We start from the raw sequence: 19,207 nt of genomic DNA, 5'->3' as shown, positions 1-19,207 counted from the left end.
ATCGCCGAGCTCAGTAGTGCGAGTTTGTAACCCGAGCGGGGGCATCAAAGTGGGCGAACGTTGGTCTAACTTCGACAGGCAGGATCAGCCGGAGTTGTTTGCTGGCACGCCCGTTCCAAGTAGGGAGTTGAGCCATGCGACTTGAGCGTAGGCTCTGCGGTTTCTTGGTTCTTAGAGCGGAGGGCACCGCGTCAGGCTGGTTTCACAGAGCAGCGACAACCTCCCGCTCCCGTCGGTGGAAGGATAACGAGCCGGTGCTCCGATGATCCACTCATTGTCCTAGGGGTCGAGCCCAATCGGACGATCACTTTTTTTCCCTAACTCCGTCCAGGTTTTTCAAACTTTTTTACTTTGCATATCTTCTGTGTCTGCAGAAAGCTCCATTGACACACCGGCTTCTGGGAATTTGGAATAATCCCATGATTCCTTTAATATAAAATCTCTTGATGCAAGTTCTATATAATTCGTTAGGTCTTTCAACTGATCTTCATACTTCGTAAGAGTCCCTCAAACTATTTGATGTAGATGGGCAGTACAGTAGATTCAAATGCTGTTACTCTAAACATGAAACTAGCAAAATCAGAGTGAGATTAAGAATTAAGACTGTTGTTTCTAAGGTTAAATTGACTATATTTTTAGACTGGATTTTAAAGGCTCATGAATCATTTGAGACTTTAAATTGCGGAATTAGTAAGGTTCATGCATCAGAGTCCCTTTCTTTAATTTTTCTATGCAAAACTTATAATCACAGCCAAACAACTTCTTTTCCAAAGCTCCCATTAATTTATCTTAAAACTCATCTTCGTTGAGAGCTGATACTGCCATCAGATCTATTGTAAGCACTTGAAATTCTACTAAATGCAAGTATCCTGTTGAACAAATAGCCTTGGTATGTTAGGAAGTGCCAACACAGATAAACGAATACTATTCACTGGTTTATTAGAAAAGAAATGCACTATTGCCATTAGGCACTGGCTACAATTATTTGCTGAAATTCTATTTTAACAGCTAGCTAATTAAGGGAATCTGGAGACAAGTATGCGTAATTGCAGTTGTTTCACCAGGGCTACATCACCATCAGCTGGTTCCTCAAAGCCCATGTGGCATATTTGTTGTGGCAATGATCCAATTGTTTGCTTCAATGTTGTATGCGTTTCTTATAAATAATTGACAGTTGTCCTTATTTTTCTTTTTCTTTTTATTTTTTCCTTAACCCGCCATTGGTCTTCTCACTTTTAAGGTTTAGGCCATTCAGAGGTCTAAGACTTTGTCAATTGGTTCTACTTCTATCCATGATTTAAGCCATTCAGGTGCTGGTTCGATTCTGAGAGCAGTCACTTGTTCAAAAAAAAATGCCAAAGGTTAGTGCCATATCCGGTCCAACTCTGCCAAGACCCCAGATAGCAGGAATCAACATTAGATAATGGCCTTACCATGGAGTTTATTTGCATGTAATGAAAGAATTATAGCAATAGTTCTGCCATATCCCTTGACCATGTAGATTTTGAGGTCAGATGAGCTCAGGGCACATGAATTTTGATGGGAGCACCTAAGAAGAAAGGCATATATCTGAGTTCTTTCCCTTCTGAAGAGGGTGGTTGAGGTTCTGTTCTGGTGTTGTCAATGAAGTTTGTACTCAATTCCCCTATTCAAGGCGATGCAGAGGCAGAGTAGCTGGCAAAGATTACTGTCAATAGCTTAGTGGGCTCTTTAGTTCTCCAGTATTTCTAAAGTAGGTGATCCTCTGCATCGGGCCTTGGATTTATAGGGGCACTGAGGAATGAGCTTCATCTTGATTCTTGAACTAAATCTTAAATAAGTCTAGTTTTTAACACTTACTGTCAAATACAATGGTTTCATTTGATGTATGATTAATTCAGAGGAAACCTCCATGATGGTATGTATAGTATAATGCCATTTCCATATGGTCCAGTGGGAATTCTGTTTTCCTCAAAGATTTTACAGGTTTGCAGTGGTATATATTATAACCAGTTTTGTGTTAGGTCTCATCACAAATCATGATAATGAAGGTAGATTGATTTCTTTCACTAACTTTCATTGGATCCATTGCATAACCCATTTAAGAAATTGTCAATGGCAGATGTATATTTTCCTTGCTGCAAAGTTCTTGTACGTTATACTCTGATTTTTGTTGTTGTTGCTGTGCATTTGTTTGCTCTATTCTTTTTGGTTGTATGCCAAGTACCCATGGTGAGATAATGCATGGGCTAATGAAGGAGTTGGCAGGTGTTTTCATGAACTCATCTCCGATGGTTATAGCACCACCAAGCCATGAAGCTGCAATTTCTAACCGTTGGGTTGAGGCAAATGCATTTGCTGGGAGTTGAACCGCCGGAAAGGTATGACACTGGAAGAGCATTGACCAATCAAAACCCTGTAAATTTTTATGAAAACCACCTGATGGATCACCACTTTTATGATACCAGTCAGTTGTAAGTTTTTCTAGCATTATAGTCAAACCTTGATTGATAGGCACTTGAGTTGAGCTCAACTTTGGTTGAAAGGCTCCACGTGGGAGGTGCAATTTAGATGGGCCCAACCCAAAATTTTATATCTGTTGGGATGGGCCCAGGCCCAGTACGTCGAGCTTAACAGTCTTCGACTTTTGCAAATCATCTGGTTTTGTGCATACAAGACAAATCCAGCCTTCTTTTTGCTCAGAGCAGGTATGATAAATTGGTCTTCTTAGTTAAGGAAGAAAACTGAATGATGAAGGAATCTTCCACATGGCAAGTTGGTTTGGGACTGAAAATGACCAACCCATTTCTCTTGCTCTCCCCATTAATGGGGAAAATTTGATCCCAAAAGCTCTTGCCCTTTATTCAGGATAATCCCTTGACAAAGCAGGTATGAGAAATTGGTCTTCTTAGTTCAAGGAAGAATTTTTACATAGTCACAGAGCACAGAATATAAAATTGGAAATTTGTGCTTCACAAATTTCTGAAGGTATGCCAAAGATTCTCCCCGTATTGGTTCAGACATGCATAACAATTGCTGTTTGTGTTTTCATCGAACATTCATAAAACCAGGATTCTTACTATAACCATATGCATCCTTACCCGATTCATTCTGTAAAAATTCCAAAGCTTTAAATCATGTTTTACCTACCTTGCAATTGCGGGCCAAAACGTCACACTTGAAAGGCAAGGTAATGAGCATTTAGGAGTCCATGGTTTCCTTTTATCTCTGGTTATTCCCTGATAGCCTAGTCATTGACACACCTTTATACCAAGAGCTCTGTTCCAACAAGATCTTTTCCAGTAACGTTCTTTCCTTTCAATAGGTTAATTTATTTTTTCCATAATATATCTTTAGGTGGGTATGGAGCTTGTAGAAGTCATCCGAGACTCAATGGTCTGTTGTGTCCTTTCTGCAAACAAATAAGACTTTATTACTGATAGCTTCCTTGATTTGCAACAAAACCTTGTGTCCCTGTTGCAGTATTACAGCAATGAAGTAATCCTACCTGCTTTTCAGTTTGCACATACATGAATTCATGAAAATCCAAAAGGGTGCTGTCCAAATCACAGCACCCGTTAGTAAAGAAAGTGCCACCAAATTCCTTTAACATAAACACTGCACAAAGCCAAGAGGCCTGGTATAATCAAGAAAATTGAAAAAGTCGCATCCTAACCATCAAAAGATTGAAAATTAAGACACTCTAACCTGTGATGAATTTTGGAACAAAAAGCTTTCTCTGAATTCTAAAATCCATTTTTCTGTAAACATGAATTTTCAACCAAAAAGAAAACAGAATTTTCAACCAAAAGGAAAACAGAATTTTCATTAAAGAGCAAACAAGTACAGGGGAGAAACCCGCAGCGAATAAATATTCAATCTGACCAGAGAGTTAAACAGAAGCGAAGATTACTCAAAAAGCCCAAGTGGTTTTAAGGCAATAGTCCTTGCTTGGTCAAAAAAAGAGACATCTGATTTATAGAGAAGAATAACAAAGCAGAAGAGAAGATGATCCATATTCATTGGATTAGATAGGTTCGAAATAATTCATTCAATGCATCAACATAATGTGCCAGAAAACAAAAAGGATAAAATATTTAGAGATTTTAGGATTGGGTAGGGGCCGCGCGAACGCGTACCCCCACTACCACAAATTATGACGTACACTCTCCCACTTGGGGAGATGTTAGGCGGGCACCCCTCCTCTGTGCAATGGAGGTCGCCAACTTAGGCCATGAGCCTTCTTGATCACCCATCGACCCCGTCCAGGTAAGTATGTTTATCTCTTCTCCTTTGTCTCTCCTTATACCTCCCTCTCTCACTTGCTTCTTTTCTATCTTAACGATGTGGGACTAGAAGTACATGAAAACCTTACCTTAGATCTTCCTCTGCTGCTGCCTTTCTACATGAGAGTTTGTTGATTGGTTGAATATGTATATAGGTTTTTCTTTTTCTTTTACTTTGATTAAAAATTTTCCTTGACCGTCCATTAAACTCTCTTTTTAATTGCTTTGATGCATAAAGAATCAACACCCATACAAACTTATGAGACCCCTGAGTCACTCACTCACTCCTTAATATGGGACTTCTACTATCGCCATACATCAGCATCCAACATTTTAGAGCAAGGTGTATTGTGTAGGGGTGTTTTCAGGGTTAGGGTTGGAATTTTGTCAATATTTCAATGGGCCCAAACCCAAAGCCCGAGCCCTAAACAACACTGTTTTTAAAACCGGACCGGACCAGAAAAACCGGGAACCGGTCACCTGACCGGTTCCGTTTTCCTCCAAAACCGTTTTTTCCCCCAAAACTGTTGATTTTGGTCAGCAAACCGCTGAACCGGCCGGTTAACCCTTTGAGTGGTTTTGACCGTTTTCCAATTTTTTAATTTTTTGTCAGAACGGGCCGGCCGTTTGGATCGAACGGTTGGACCGTTCGAACCAGTAACCGGACCCCTGACCGGTTCGGTCACCGGTTCGTTTTTAAAAACCATGCTAAACAGTGTAAGCTGTTAACTCGGGGCAACCTGATTTGCACCCCTAGTATTGTGTATATTGCCTTCCAAAAGCTTCAAAGTTGACATCCTTTGCGGAATTACTTTATTACCTGTATGCAAGCCTACATCATCAGAATATCTTGAACATCTAGCATCTCACCTGGAGTGAATGTCTGTCTTTGCAGATGCTTTTCTTTGCCAACTCTTCAGTTTCTCTTTGAAATAAACAGATTTTCAGCTTCATTTCTCTCCTTATGTTCCAGTATCTTGAAATCTAGCAGCTGCAACTGTTTTAGGCCAGATTCAGAGGTTCCAAAGAGAGACTGAGAGTTGGTAGGAAAATGCTTTGCCATCCCAAAAAGATAAAAACAAAACAGTAATCAGGAAATGATTCCTTTATCTCCATCATTATTCAGCCTACAAAAACATTTGCAGGGCAAGCACCCTTAAAAAATTTGATATATGCCACTAACATCTCATTAGAGTCAGTGGCGAGTAGAGTTCTCTTACATGCAAATATGGGACTGTTTCATGTGTAATGACTAGCTTTCGGTCAGTTCTGTGACTTCCCAATTTCAACTCTCCTGGCATACTCAAGAAATGCAATTCATGATTTGGTAATTTAGAAGAAAAACCCACCTAGCCAACCATTAAGATTTAATCATCTGTGTTGGTTTATGTTTGGAATTATGCAAAAATGTCAAGCCAGATAATCTATAACCAAAACAACCTGAATTAGATGGTGTTGCCTACTCGCCGCAGTTTCAATCAGTTCTGATTGCTAAAACTAGAAATTAGTACTTATAAGAAGCATAAATAATTTGCAGGGTGGTTCATCCAAGATGTATAACCAACAAATTGGGCACTTGCAATGTTTAATTGATGAAATGTGTTCAAGTTTTTCCTTCAGTTCTTAGTAAAACCCATTAAAAACCAAGAAGGAACTTACTGCTAATATAACTATGAACTCTACTTTCACTCGTCCCCTATTAGATTCTGAAATCAGTAAGCAACTCCTTTGAGCATGATCCTTAGAAAATTAAAGCCAAAAACTTATGAACAAGCTGTGAAAATATTATTCATGATTAGAAAGCTCATTAAACTCTCCTAACTTTTCAAAATGTACAGGGCCCACATCAGTAAGTTGACATTAAATAAACTAACAAATGTTGGTAGATTAAGTATTTTACCCTTTGTTTTGTTGTAAACGTAAAATAAAATTTTCATTAAAAAAAAGAAAAACAAAAGTATATCTCGAATACTTCGGTCTAAAAAATTTTCTACAGATTTTACATATTCAAGTAAAAAGGGAGCTTCAAATAAAAAAAAAAAAATAGAATACTTTTCTGATTCACATCAAACTCATCTTGATGCTCCATATCTAATAGTGTACTGAATAAAACTTAAGCTGACATGCCATTGCAGTTTAGTAAAAAAAAGTATGTGGTTTCCTGAACCTTCTGAAAAGTTTTTGGTGAATTTAAGAGATGCTGAGAAGTCAACAATTTCCCTTTTTTTTTTATACCGAAGAACACTTAAATCTCATTGTTTCCCCAAAAAATGAGGCCTATAGCTTATTCTAAGTATGAAGACAGATCGGAATGATATAGCTTAAGTCATCCACTGAAAAATGAAGTTAAGAAGACAGATCAGAATTAAAAAACAAAAAAAGACAGATGAGGATACAACTTCAGAGTCTTCAGTCATCCACTGAACTTACAGAAAAACTTGAGAAGGTAGATTCGTAAGGGCTTTCTCAGAAAAGAGAAGAGCCCTCAAAAAATTGGCGTATGCCGTTGAATGCAGCGAACACACGGTATTCTTTAGTAAAAGGCGAAAGAATAGTTCGCTCTGTGCTCACTGCGCGGCTGCGTGAGTTTAGCCTGTTGCTATGACCATCTTTTATAGTAGGTGGTGTGTTATAAATCCTCTTCTCGTATCCAATGTGGGATATTAGTGATTGGCAATTGTTTACTGCTGTTCCTGGTTACTGTCTCTTAAGACAAACGCAACTCTTCCACAAAGCTAATTCCATCTAATCCGTTCAATTCATGATGTCTTCTGGACCGCCTAGGTCAGCCCAATCATAGTCACGATTTTTGATCCAGATGAGCCCGGACCCGTCTTAGTCCAATACACCAAGCCCAGTCTAAGCTCCTTATTTGGACCTCAGTTGGGGTCCAACTTACTCAAACTCTTACAAAATTCTATGAAATCTGTCCATTTCCATTCTTTGCTTTGGATAAAATGTCCAAAAGATCTTTTGAACTTTGCATATTATATGAAGAAAGGGTTTCTAATCCAATAAGGATCTTGGCTGCAAGGTGCCAAACGGCTGGTTGGTAAGGTCTATTTGCTGGTTATAGCCAAAAAGAATCGCATAAACCTGCAACTATATCCTTATTTTTGCCTCCATGAATCGGGGGATTTAAATAAAAACAAAACAAAACCAACCATGTTTTCAAACGCCCCAAAGTTTTCATATATATGAGTAGTATTATAATTCTCGGAAAACGTAAAACACTTAAAATATTCCTACATTTTGTGAAATTGACTAACTGTTCCTTTCTTCTTCGTAAAATGATTAAACTACTCTCTAGTTTTTTTCACAATAGGACATCACCATTAAATATGGATGAAAAGATTAAAATGTCTATTTATCCTTCATTATTCTTCAGTTTTCAAAACATATTTCGAGACATCCTCCCTTTCTTCATCATAACCATGTCATTTCGTCCCAAACAAAGAAAAACCCAGATAGCACTCCTCAGCCTCCATGTCATTTCGTCCCAAACAAAGAAAAACAGTCTTCAAAGAAAATTGAAAAGAAAGAAAATGAAAAACTCTATCTAGATTGGTCTCAAAGACACAAACCTTGAAAGAGTTTATGCTTGCAAATGAGACCTTTGAGTGACATAGATAAACAAGAACAACCATTGGAAGTAAATTACCACCCAAGACATCTTCCCAAACTAAGGGTTTGTTTAAGAAACTTGTAAAGTGGTTCTGTTTAATCAGGAGTATTGAGTTCATCTATTCAATCTAGGAGTAAGCTAATTTGAAAATTGAAACATTGACAAATCACAAAAGGATCTCACATACCCTCTCTCTCACCTTGAGACTTAAATGCTTGAAACCTAGATTGAAAGGTGACATGGGCATTGACCTTTTTTTTAGAGAGCAAGTGCTGGAATAGACCATGTTCAATGCTCTCAGATATCTAAATATATAGTGCAAATGATCCAGAGCCTATAAATAGGGGTGTAAGTGGGTCGAGCCAACTTACGAGCTATTCGGGCTTGGCTTGCTAAATACTCAAACTCAATTCGAAGATTATTAAGTTGAGTCAAGTAGTTAGTCAAACTGAGCTCGGGCTTCATAATAACCGGCTTGAATAGCGCATGAGCCTAATCAAGTTTCTAATAAAATATTATTTTTTTAATATATTTTTATTTATACTATAAATAAATATATATTTTTATTTATAATATTTTAAATATGATTTTTTATAATTTTGATAGGAACTTATTGATAATTAGCTCGAGCCGATCGAGTTAAGTTTGAGTAGTTCACGAGTATTGAGTTGAGTCAAGTTTGAGTATGAAACTCAAAACTCGATTGAGCTCGAGCTCGAAGCACCCAAAAGTGCACACCAGATAGGACAGAAAGATAACCGGTTTTCCCATCATTCTAACTGGATATCTTTGCAAGAAAACAATTTCAATTCGTGAAGCCACATCCATAGGTTCTGGTGACACAAGAAGACAGTGGTGATTAAGAGTGTCAATGGACCGGTTTTGGATTGGACCCCATCCGGTCCAAAATCAATTTGGACAGGCCAACAGACATGCCCCATAACAGGGGTCATGATGATGGCCCATTTTGCCTGATTCTATCAATCACTTTGTACATGTTATCCTCCTAAGACCACCACCCCTGCTTTCTCTCTCATTAGAAATTCCAATGCTAAAATAGTTATTTGAAAAATACAGAAGTAGTTTTCGGTGCCGTTTCACACGTTTTTTTGGACAGTCTTTCGGCTGTTTACAAGTCAGGAAGACCGAAAATCGGTCTATTCTCGTTTAGCACGCGGAAGATTTAGCCATCAAAAGATGCGTTGTTGAAAAGACGTGCGAAACTCATTTTGGGCTAATTTCGGAAAGCTCCAAATGAATCTTCCCGCGTCTTTCACATTTTAATCTCATGCAGAAAGACCCGAAATGACGCATGGAAAGATGCGCGTCTGCCAAACGGTCTTCAAGCTGCCCAGATCTTATGTCAAAAGCTCAGTGTGTCTATTGATTGTCAGAACTACGAGAAGATCTTCTCAAAAAGACTTGCCAAACGGGCCTTTTATTTGTCATATACTAAACTTCCAAGCTCATAACTAGTTCACTTCATTTCTAAACTGATCAAGCCTAGTAAGAATTCAATGCGAGTTAGTAGTAAGGTGGTGAACCTCCTCAGTTTATACTGGTTTTGTCAAATGGAGTGGGAAGAGGAGAGAGAGGAGGGGAAAGTAAGAAAGAAAGAAGGTGAAGAGAGGAGGAAGATCAGCAATGGACTTGGATCACTCCTCTAATGATACCTCTGTGAATTCTTGAGGTAGTTCACTTGAAATTAGTGGCTTTTTAGGTCTCTTGCACCAATGAGTATGTTCGTTGGTGGATTCTTGTTGTGACATTCTACTTTTTCCCATTGGGCTTTCCTACATTGATGGAACTCTAAATTCATGGAATGTAACATTCTAATTTATTCTTGTATATTTAATGAGAAATTGCTTTTTAACCTTTATGGGTTTCTTCTAATCTATTATTTGTTATTTTGATTCTTTTGAGGTGTTTGTTTTAGTGCCCATATTCAAACGTAGACTCAACTCCCTGTATTCATTTACGCTATATTTGGTTTGAAGGAAAAAGTAGGAAAAGAAAGCGAAATGGAGGAAAAGCTATACAAGATTTGTAAAGGTTTTCTTTTTCCTACTTTTTCCTTCAAATCAAATATAGCCTTATTGTAATTATGTACTCGGTTAACATTATTTTCCTTCTATTTTTACTTTGGAGTTTGTTTAGAAAAGGCAATCAAGATTCTAAGCTGAAATCCTGCTAACATATATTCTGCTTGGAGATAAGGATGGTCTAAGAATTCCATGGGAGACAATGGACGATTCAAATAGAGCTTCACCGCATTAGTATTTTGAAAATATTGTAATGATCATGTGATGTCGCATGCAAACAAAGTGTGCAAACTAAAATTAACCATTGAAATTTGCAAATGGTGGGGACACAGGTAGTCAATTTTGTAAAACCAAGGGGTAGTTTAAGTATTTTATCCTACAATTTATGTAATGTTTCAAAATGACACATATTTTGCTATTGCTCTTATTCAAAGAGGAAAAAAACTTATCAGTAATCATGAGTTTATTTTCCTTAACCTAATTAACTTAATCATGAGTTTATGAATTTGTATTAATGCAAAATAAATAAAGAACTGAATTACTTGTTAAAACTATTTTATAGGTGGAAACCAAATGTACTTTTGGATCACAACTTAAAATATTGAAATGGGTTTGGTAGGGGTGCGCCAGGCCCGTGCAATAGTGCAACGCATGGGCAACGCATGAAAGCCCCAGTAGCAAGCTACTGTGGTGGGCCTTCCCCAAAAGAAATTAATTTAATATCATGTGGGCCGATGGCCTACGTATCAGATATTAAACTGATAAGAACAGATACTACACTTGATCTTAGCCAAAAGGCCGAGAAAGGTATGATTTGTCCAATCTCTTCACTTTCATTTTATAACTGAATCATTTTTCTATTGCTCTTCTACATTATCAATGTGGGACTCAACCAAGTCCATTTTTGTGGGTTTACCAAAAAAAAAGCATTTGATAGTTATGCGGAAAAAAGATAAAAGGAAAAGTTTCTTTCTGAAAAATATTTCAATAAAACTAAGGTTTTCCAAATTCAGTTACAACTGGTTGTTGGCTGGGCTTTTCTGTGTACCACATTTTGTTTGGTTTAGTTTAGAAAGAGTATAAATACATACTGTTACAATTTGTATAAATAATACAAAATACACAGATTTGCACTGTACATATTTGTATTTGTATTCCTTCCAAATTGAGACATAAGGTTAAATACTTCAAGTACCCTTATGGTTTGTCAAACGTACAAAAATTTACCCTGCTACTATTTGAAAAATGACTCAAAGACCCTTAAATTTTCTAACAATAGACAAAATCCTCCCCTACCGTTAGCATACTGTTACAATTCCAAAACTATCCATTTGTGCTCAATTTTTTCCTTCATTGTTCTTTTAACTTTTCAAAACAAAACCTAATTTACCGATGAAAGAACCCCAAAAGAATTATATTTTTTTCTTCTCTTTCTACTGTTGCCGATTGATTTCAGGTGAGAAACAGAAAATTTGTGTTTCATGTGAGAAGAGTCTTGAGAAACACAGGAATTTGTGGTGACTTCAGATTTGGGCGGATCTAAACTAGAAGTAGTAGATCTGGGCAAATTTGGTTTTGAAACTTCAGATCTAAAGTTGGTAGGGCAGATCTGGGTGGAGACCAGGCTAGAAACTTCAAGCTCTATCTCTAGCAGAATGGGGTAGATCTGAATGGAAATCCATGTCAAATCCATGTCAAAGCCAAAAGAGAATAAGAATCTAAGGCTTCAAAAGAGATAAAGAAAGCTCGACCTTTGTAGATCCACTAGTTAGTTCCCTATGTCCTAAGCTCCAAATAGTCCACGTACCACTCTTATTATCATGAAAATACTAGCAATTCTAGATATACCTCGGTTTTCCCACCAAAATTATGCTTTGTAGCTAGCTTATGGTGCCATGGTTAGCATGGAGATAATTACAAATCTAGTAGAGTGAAAAAGAGATGATATGCCAGTCAGCAAGGAGTTAATTGCCATACTTGCACTCCCAATTCCTAAATCTAATGAATAACTTTATTGAGAACTACCTTTTCATGTATAGATTCTATGCCTAATTATCGGTTTTCATGAATTGACATCTCAAAAAAAAAAAACGTTCTAAAGTTGGTGTGTTTCCTCTAAAAGGCATTTGGTTAATTTTCCCAATAATGTTACATTTTTTAAAATTTGAAGAAAAATTAAGGGTAAAGTAGTCTTTTCAATCTTTTTGTTACCGATTTTTAATGGTTGTCCATTATCAAAAACTATAGGGGTACTTTTAAGTGATTATACAAATAGAAGGGTAAGTTCTTGTCTATTTGCTAAACCACAAGGGTAGTTTAAATATTTAATTACCCTAATCTACCTCTTTAATTGTTTCATACACAAGTTTTTCAATGAATCTAAACAAAAGGAAAAAGGTCAATTAAGAGAGATTTTAAGGCACTCTGGTTACATAATATCTGATTCACGAAAAGATTCAAGAATTTACTTTTTTTTTTTTTTTTTTGAATTGCAATCCACCTATTTTGTTAACATGTTAAAAGTGTTTCTTACACACCATGCTAGAGTTTTCTTTATTCGGTTAATCCATGTATAGACTATTGTTTGACATACCTTTCAATGAATTAAATTGGTTTTTGCCATAAAATCTTTAGGTAGATATAGGGATTGTAGCAATCATCCAAAACTCTATGTTTTGTTGTTATCACTTTATTCCTATTGTTGGGGCTCACAACAACCATTCATAGAACAAACCACAAAATATTTGAAATGAAATAATAATAATAAAATCCAATAGCAATAAAAGTAGCGAAATCCAAGCAAAGACAAATAAAAGCAAATACCACCAATAACACAAAGAATCATCGTAGTCCAGCCTTACCATGCACCAATTATTCTTCACTGTAAAGGAAAATGAGAAACAATACAGATGCCTTATGCTTGCAACCGAAACAAACCCTTAACTCTCATACGCTATTATTCATTTCCTTTCTCAATCTGAAAAATAAAAATAAGAGAAAAAAAAATAACTCTAACACCAAAAGCACTCTCTCTCTCAACCTCTCTTTTTTCTTTCAAACAAGAAAAATAACAAATTTCTTTTCTTTTCTTTTCTTTTCTTTTCTAAACTCTACATACAAAAGAAAGAAACCTTTTATATGTAAGGCCCACCTTAACCTAAGGATGGACCATACCAACCGTTAGATTTAAAACTAATATAATTGTTGAAAAATAAGACAACCCCGCCAACATCTATGAATGGAAGGATGATTACATTTTCTTTAAAGAATAAAATGAATCAACTAGAGGAATGTTGAGAAGGTAAAGACTTCCTATAACTAGGCATTCCCGTTTAATTGGAAGACAAGATGGTTTCCAATTTCACCATTTTGTTCATACAATTTGGGTATCCTCAACCTACCCAAATTCTTCATGTTATTACTAAGAATTAGAATAGATAGAGAGTCTAATAGATGATGGAACTCGCATTACCTCAGTTGCCTTGTGCAAACAAACAAGACTTTTTATACTGTTTGCATCCTTGATATGTAGATTGTGTTATGTGCATTAAAAACTTGTGTCCCCATAGGAGTATTACAGATGCAGTAATGAAATAATCCTATCTATTTTTCAGTTTACACAAACATGAGTTCATGTAAAACCTAATTGAAGCTGTCCAAATCACAGCACCTGTTAGTAAAGAAAGTACTGCAGCCAAATTCCAATAAAATTACACAGCAAAAACCCCCAAGAGGCCTGGTGCAATCAAGCAAATCATAACAGTTGCATCCCAACCATCCAACTATTGACTAAGACCATCTGACTTGTAATGAATTTTGGATCTCAAAATTACAGAAAAGAACAATATTTAAAAGAATACAATAAAGAATGGGAAGGGGAAGAACTTGAAAGAAACGAGCCATTCAGGTCTTCTAATCGTATTCAATGTGGAGGATAATCATGAAGGGAACATATTGCTACCAAAATAACATCAAAAGAAGGTTTGTGATCGAAAAAAGTAAATGTACAAGCAATTACTTGAACAACAGAAGCTAACACTAAATGTTGGTAAATGAAAATAAAACACCATAACAAGCTCTTAACAGTGCAATTTCTTCTTTCTTCATGGCTTTCTGAACTTTCACAATTTGAGACCTCAGCGCACTTGCTACAATCCGAGCAGCTAGCATTCTCATTGTTAAAATCTGACAAAGCCAATCGTGTTCTTGACTAATGCTTCCAACTTTTCAAACCATATAGTTTATAAATTAAGGGATACATGATTAGAAGAAAAAGTATAGAACTTGAATGCTAGACTGTGGATGACTCTTTCCAACTTTTCAAACCATATAGTTTATAAATTAAGGGATACATCATTAGAAGAAAAAGTATAGAACTTGAATGCTAGACTGTGGATGACTCTCGAATTCGGCAACCCAAAAATGCCACCTTCCAGTTGCAGCAACACTTAAAATCCAAGAGTCATCAGTAGAGAAACAAAATCTGAGACCTGCTCAAAGGATAAACTGGCTAGCCATAGAATAAGAGAGTTGGCAAAACACGTGAAATAGTTTGGATCGCCAAAAGAAAAAAGAAATCTCCAAACTCTAGCACGGGTGAGGATATCCTTGACCAGATACACAACTTACTCTCTTGCAGGGAATTTCCCGACTTTTAAGCTACAGATTAGCTCAAAACAATCAGACCTGAAAACGTATTGCAAAGCCCCAGTCATCTCTGCTAGCATTGATCCTAATCCTAGCTGAAGCTTTAGCCTATAAGACTGAGAAAGCCTTCCACATAACCCAAGAAAGCTCAACTTCAAAAGGGGGAGATATTTTTTGATGGATTACTTCAAAAGTGAGAATTGGGTACAACTTTTTGGGATTGGATTAGACCTACTAACAACGTGAGTACGTGACATTGATTTGTAACAATACATTGCAAGTATCATCGCTATGGCTAGGAATTCATAATCAACCTATAATAAATTTTTAGATATTTGTCGTTACCAAAGTTAATTAATAGTTCTAAAACTCTTAGAAATTTAAATATCGGGTAGGGCCGCGCGAACGCGTGCCCCCACTGCCACAAATTATGACGTACACTCTCCCACTTGGGGAGATGTTAAGCGGGTACCCCTCCTCTGTGCAATGGAGGTCGCCAACCTAGGCCATGAGCCTTCTTGATCACCCATTGACCCCGTCCAGGTAAGTATGTTTCTCTCTTTTCCTTTTGTCTCTCTTTATACCTCCCTCTCTCACTTGCTTCTTTTCTATCTTACCGTTGTGGGACTAAAGTAAAAGAAAAAACTTAGACCTTCTTTTGCTGCATACCACCTGCTTTCCACATGAGAGTTTGTTGATCGGTCGAATGAATCTTGAGGCATAGGACCCGTTGTGGAGATCTGGGCACCCACAATGACTGTATATAGGTTTTTCTTTTTTATTTTGATGAGAAATTTTCCTTGACCGTCCATTAAAATCTTTTTCTTAATTGCTTTGATGCAAAAGAATCAACGCCCATACAAACTATGAGACTCCTGAGTCACTCCTAATATGAGACATCTACCATTACCCTATATCAGCATCCAACTTTTCAGAGCAAGGTGTATTGTGTTTACTACCTGCAAAAACCTCCAAAGCTAACATCCTTTGCTGAATTAGTTGATTACATACGTCTACGGTCTACCCACCAGTAAATTAAAGAGGAGTGGAGCTTTCTCCACAGTAATGGGCAGATAATTTCAGCATCACTCCACTCATGGAGTAATCTCAACATTTAACAAAAACTCCCAAGTCATTCTGACATCATATGGAAGTGCAAAAGGAATCATCTTTTAGTAAATTAGCATAGAGGACACACATTCACTCCTCAAAACCTGTTCAAGCCATGCAACCCCTTCAAGAGTTTAAGAATCTATAGTTGCAGCCATAATGGCTATAATTTTCTCTGGTGTGGACTGTGGAGGCAACTCCTTTAGGGGTTTGTTCTTCGTTCAGAATCCAGAGTGAATATGTCTTAGCAGATGCTTTCTTGTCTCCTTTTTATCTTCTGTTGATACAAAACAGATTTTCAGCTTCAATTCTTTCCTTTTGTTTCATTTTCTTGAATCTAGCAACTGCAACTGTTTTAGGCAATATTCTGAGGTTCCAAAAAGAGAATGACAATTTGTAGGAAAATGCTTTGCCTCTGGCTTCCCAGTCCCTAACCAACCTTCAAAAGCTCAAATCAAATGAGATGGAAGCAAGGTTATAAGAGATGCATGTAGAAGTTCTGGTTTCATCACATTTCTTGCCAAGAGAATTAAAAAAGATATTCTGTTCTTCTATGATTAATAGGCAACCCAAAAAGATTTGAAAAAAAAAAACAATAATCATGAAATAATTCCTTCATCTCAATCATTATTCAACCTGCAAAACCATTTATAGAGAACCCTCAAAAAGTTTGGTATATGGCCCCAAAGGAAGAAGGAATAGTAACTGTTGTGCCCCGTTGCCCAGTGTGCAGCTGCTTGAAGCCAAATAGAAGCGAACATCTCAAGCCCACTAAATTCATTCTTAGAACAGTAGGAAAAGACGAGAACGGAGGGCTATTACCGAAAAAGCATTGCAAATCTTTAAAATGGTTCGATTTGTTCGGGGATTTCTCAAAAGAGAGAAAACCCCTCCAAAAATTGGCGTATGCCGCTGAATGCGGCGAGCACACGGTATTCTTTAGTAAAAGGCGAAAGAATAGTTCGCTCTGTGCTCACCGCGCGGCTGCGTGAGTTTCTGAAGATGCTGATGATCATCTTTTATATTTGGTGGTGTGTGTGGATTTCTTTTCTCGCATCCGATATGGGATATTAATCTATTATATTGCGGCGTTTACTCGTGTGCCTGGGTCAGCCCAGACCAAAGCCCAAATTCAGGATTTGTGATCCAACTGAGCCCCGACCCCATCTTGGTCCAATACACCAAGCCCAGTCTAAGCTCATTATCTGGGCCTCAGTTGGTGTCCGGCCATCTCAAACCTTTGCAAAATGCTAAAAATATCTGTTATTTTCTTTTTTTTTTTTTCTTACGTCCAAAAGCTTTTCTAAACTGTATTCCATTCATTTGCATGTTATATGAAGAAAGGTTTCTTCTTACTTCAGGACGCCATTTATGTCAATCAAAAATCAAAATATCAGTATTAAGTATTGTATCGAATAAGCTTTAATACGGGTACAGATATGAATATATTTAGAAAATATATGGATATTGACAAAAGATATGGAAAATGCTTGGATATGCTTAGAGGCGGTCACGGGCCAGATTAGGCTGGGCTTGCACTATTGATAAGGGCTATTGCCTAAGCTCAGGCCCGGCCAGGCCCAAGGTTCTAAACGTAAAGCATAAGCTCAAGTCCATTTTCGCCGTCAATGAAGTCCCTGTAGGCTCTGAAGACCTCATCAAGGATTGCACTGATTTGCTCATTTAACCCTAGGATTTTCGGTGACGACGAGATACATTTCTTGCCTATTGGGACCTCCATCTTTCATATCGAATTGATGGAATTCTTCCCCGACAAGATATGGCTTTTCTTTCCCTCTTTTTTCTTTTGAGAGGCTCTAGTCTTCTGGGTAGGCGTGAAGGAGTGGAAGAGAGAAGAGAGAGAGAGAGGGAGGGAGTGGAAGAGAGAAGAGGGTCGCATGGAGGATGCCAGCGAAACGGAAACAGGAAACTGGACGGTGGAGGATGCCGGCGAAACGGAAACAGGAAACTTGACGGTGGAGGATGCCGGCGAAACGGAAACAAGAAACTTGACGGTGGAGGATGCCGGTGAAACGGAAACAGGAAACTTGACGGTGGAGGATACCGACGAAACGGAAACAAGAAACTTGATGGCGGAGGATGCCGGCAAAACAGAAATAGGAAACTTGACGGTGGAGGATGCCGGCGAAACGAAAACAGGAAACTTGACGGTGGAAGATGCCAGCGAAAGAAGCTCGTTGGTGACAGAGCAGAGGAAGAGAGTCGTTGCTTTCTTTTTTACACCGATGTATTTTATATCGATTGAGTTTTACATAGAAAAAATCGATGTATTTTATATATACATCGATTATCGATGTAAACATCTTTCAAAATGAAGTTTTACACCAGTCTTCGGTGTTCTTTTACGTTCCAACCAAACGCATACAAAAGTAGACCACGGTGTAAAACTACACCGAACCGGGATTTACACCTTTATCAAATGCATGAAATGCATATAAATTATATAGATACATTAATAATACTAAATTTAGATCTGAAATATCTATGAATAAGGCACAAAGACATGAGAAATGCACACTTTTAGTAGGTTGTGTTGAGTGGCATTATTGTAAATCTTGCTATTATTCACAACCCTTGATACTCCCATTATCGACCTCCTTGACTGCCTACCCTTAATACTCCCAAAACCAACACCCTTTGCAAGAGTTTACCAGGGTTCCTCATGGCACACAATCGTTCATGAGGACAGTGCATGGATTAATATTTTGCAACGCACATGAAGAGGAGGTTTTACACGTGGGTTTGGCCGATGCATCTACACCTAGCCAACCACATGTCTAAGCTGATGGAGCTAGAGGAATGTAAGAAGGTAAAGACTTCCTATCATAAGCACTCCCCTATGGTTGGAAGGCAAGATGATTTCCAGCTTCCCCATGCTGCTCATACAATTTGGGTGTCCTCAATCTACCCAACCCTTCATCATCATTTGATCAAAATCCTCTTATTGTTACTTCTTGTGGCATGGTGTAACTAAGGAATAGAATAGATACAATATGGAGCTCAAATTACCCCACATCACATTGTTGGCTTCCTTGATCTGTTGCTTGTGTTTAGTGCAATAAAACTTGTGTCCCCATAGGAGTATTACAATAATATCAATTAATCCTATTTTCTTTTCGGTTAGATAAACATGAGTTCATGAAAATAAATGATGGATGTTGCAACTAAAATTACAGAACAACAATATTTAAAAGAATCCAATAAAGAATGAGAAGGGGAAGCCTTAAAGAAATGAATCACTCTGGTCTTCTAATTGTACTTAATGTGGCTAATCATGAAAACAAAACATATTGTTACCAAATAACATCAAAAGAATGCTTATGATAGATAGAAGTAAATGCATTACCAATTTACTTGAACAACAGAAGCTACACCAAGTGTTGATTAATTAAAATAGAACACCACGACATGTTCTTAACAGTGCAGTTTCTTCCTCCTCCATGGCTTTCTGAACTTTCACAATTTGAGACCTTGACTAATATGCTGGCATTCTCATT

General features: G+C 37.5%; 6 non-coding genes across 6 annotated transcripts; 1 reads left to right on the top strand and 5 right to left on the bottom strand.

Annotated features, from left to right (window-relative positions):
- Positions 1–3: 3 nt before the first annotated feature.
- Positions 4–312, top strand: LOC148802061 (signal recognition particle RNA). The gene has a single exon (XR_016083350.1).
- A 3,783-nt stretch (positions 313–4,095) lies between these two features.
- LOC148802060 (U1 spliceosomal RNA) lies at positions 4,096–4,256 on the bottom strand. Its single transcript, XR_016083234.1, has one exon. It is a non-coding gene; the product is annotated as a U1 spliceosomal RNA (small nuclear RNA).
- A 2,471-nt stretch (positions 4,257–6,727) lies between these two features.
- LOC148802059 (U5 spliceosomal RNA) lies at positions 6,728–6,845 on the bottom strand. Its single transcript, XR_016083196.1, has one exon. It is a non-coding gene; the product is annotated as a U5 spliceosomal RNA (small nuclear RNA).
- Positions 6,846–10,548: 3,703 nt separating this feature from the next.
- LOC148802058 (U2 spliceosomal RNA) lies at positions 10,549–10,743 on the bottom strand. The gene has a single exon (XR_016083210.1). It is a non-coding gene; the product is annotated as a U2 spliceosomal RNA (small nuclear RNA).
- Positions 10,744–14,970: 4,227 nt separating this feature from the next.
- LOC148802057 (U1 spliceosomal RNA) lies at positions 14,971–15,130 on the bottom strand. Its single transcript, XR_016083267.1, has one exon. It is a non-coding gene; the product is annotated as a U1 spliceosomal RNA (small nuclear RNA).
- A 1,426-nt stretch (positions 15,131–16,556) lies between these two features.
- LOC148802056 (U5 spliceosomal RNA) lies at positions 16,557–16,675 on the bottom strand. Its single transcript, XR_016083192.1, has one exon. It is a non-coding gene; the product is annotated as a U5 spliceosomal RNA (small nuclear RNA).
- Between the last annotated feature and the right edge of the window lie 2,532 nt (positions 16,676–19,207).

The sequence above is a fragment of the Nelumbo nucifera genome, chromosome 2 (assembly GCF_055504915.1).
Source record: "Nelumbo nucifera cultivar China Antique chromosome 2, China Antique-T2T, whole genome shotgun sequence".
Taxonomy (NCBI): domain Eukaryota; kingdom Viridiplantae; phylum Streptophyta; class Magnoliopsida; order Proteales; family Nelumbonaceae; genus Nelumbo; species Nelumbo nucifera.
The sequence above is the reverse complement of the archived record's forward strand: the minus strand, read 5'-3'. Positions and strand labels throughout refer to the sequence as shown.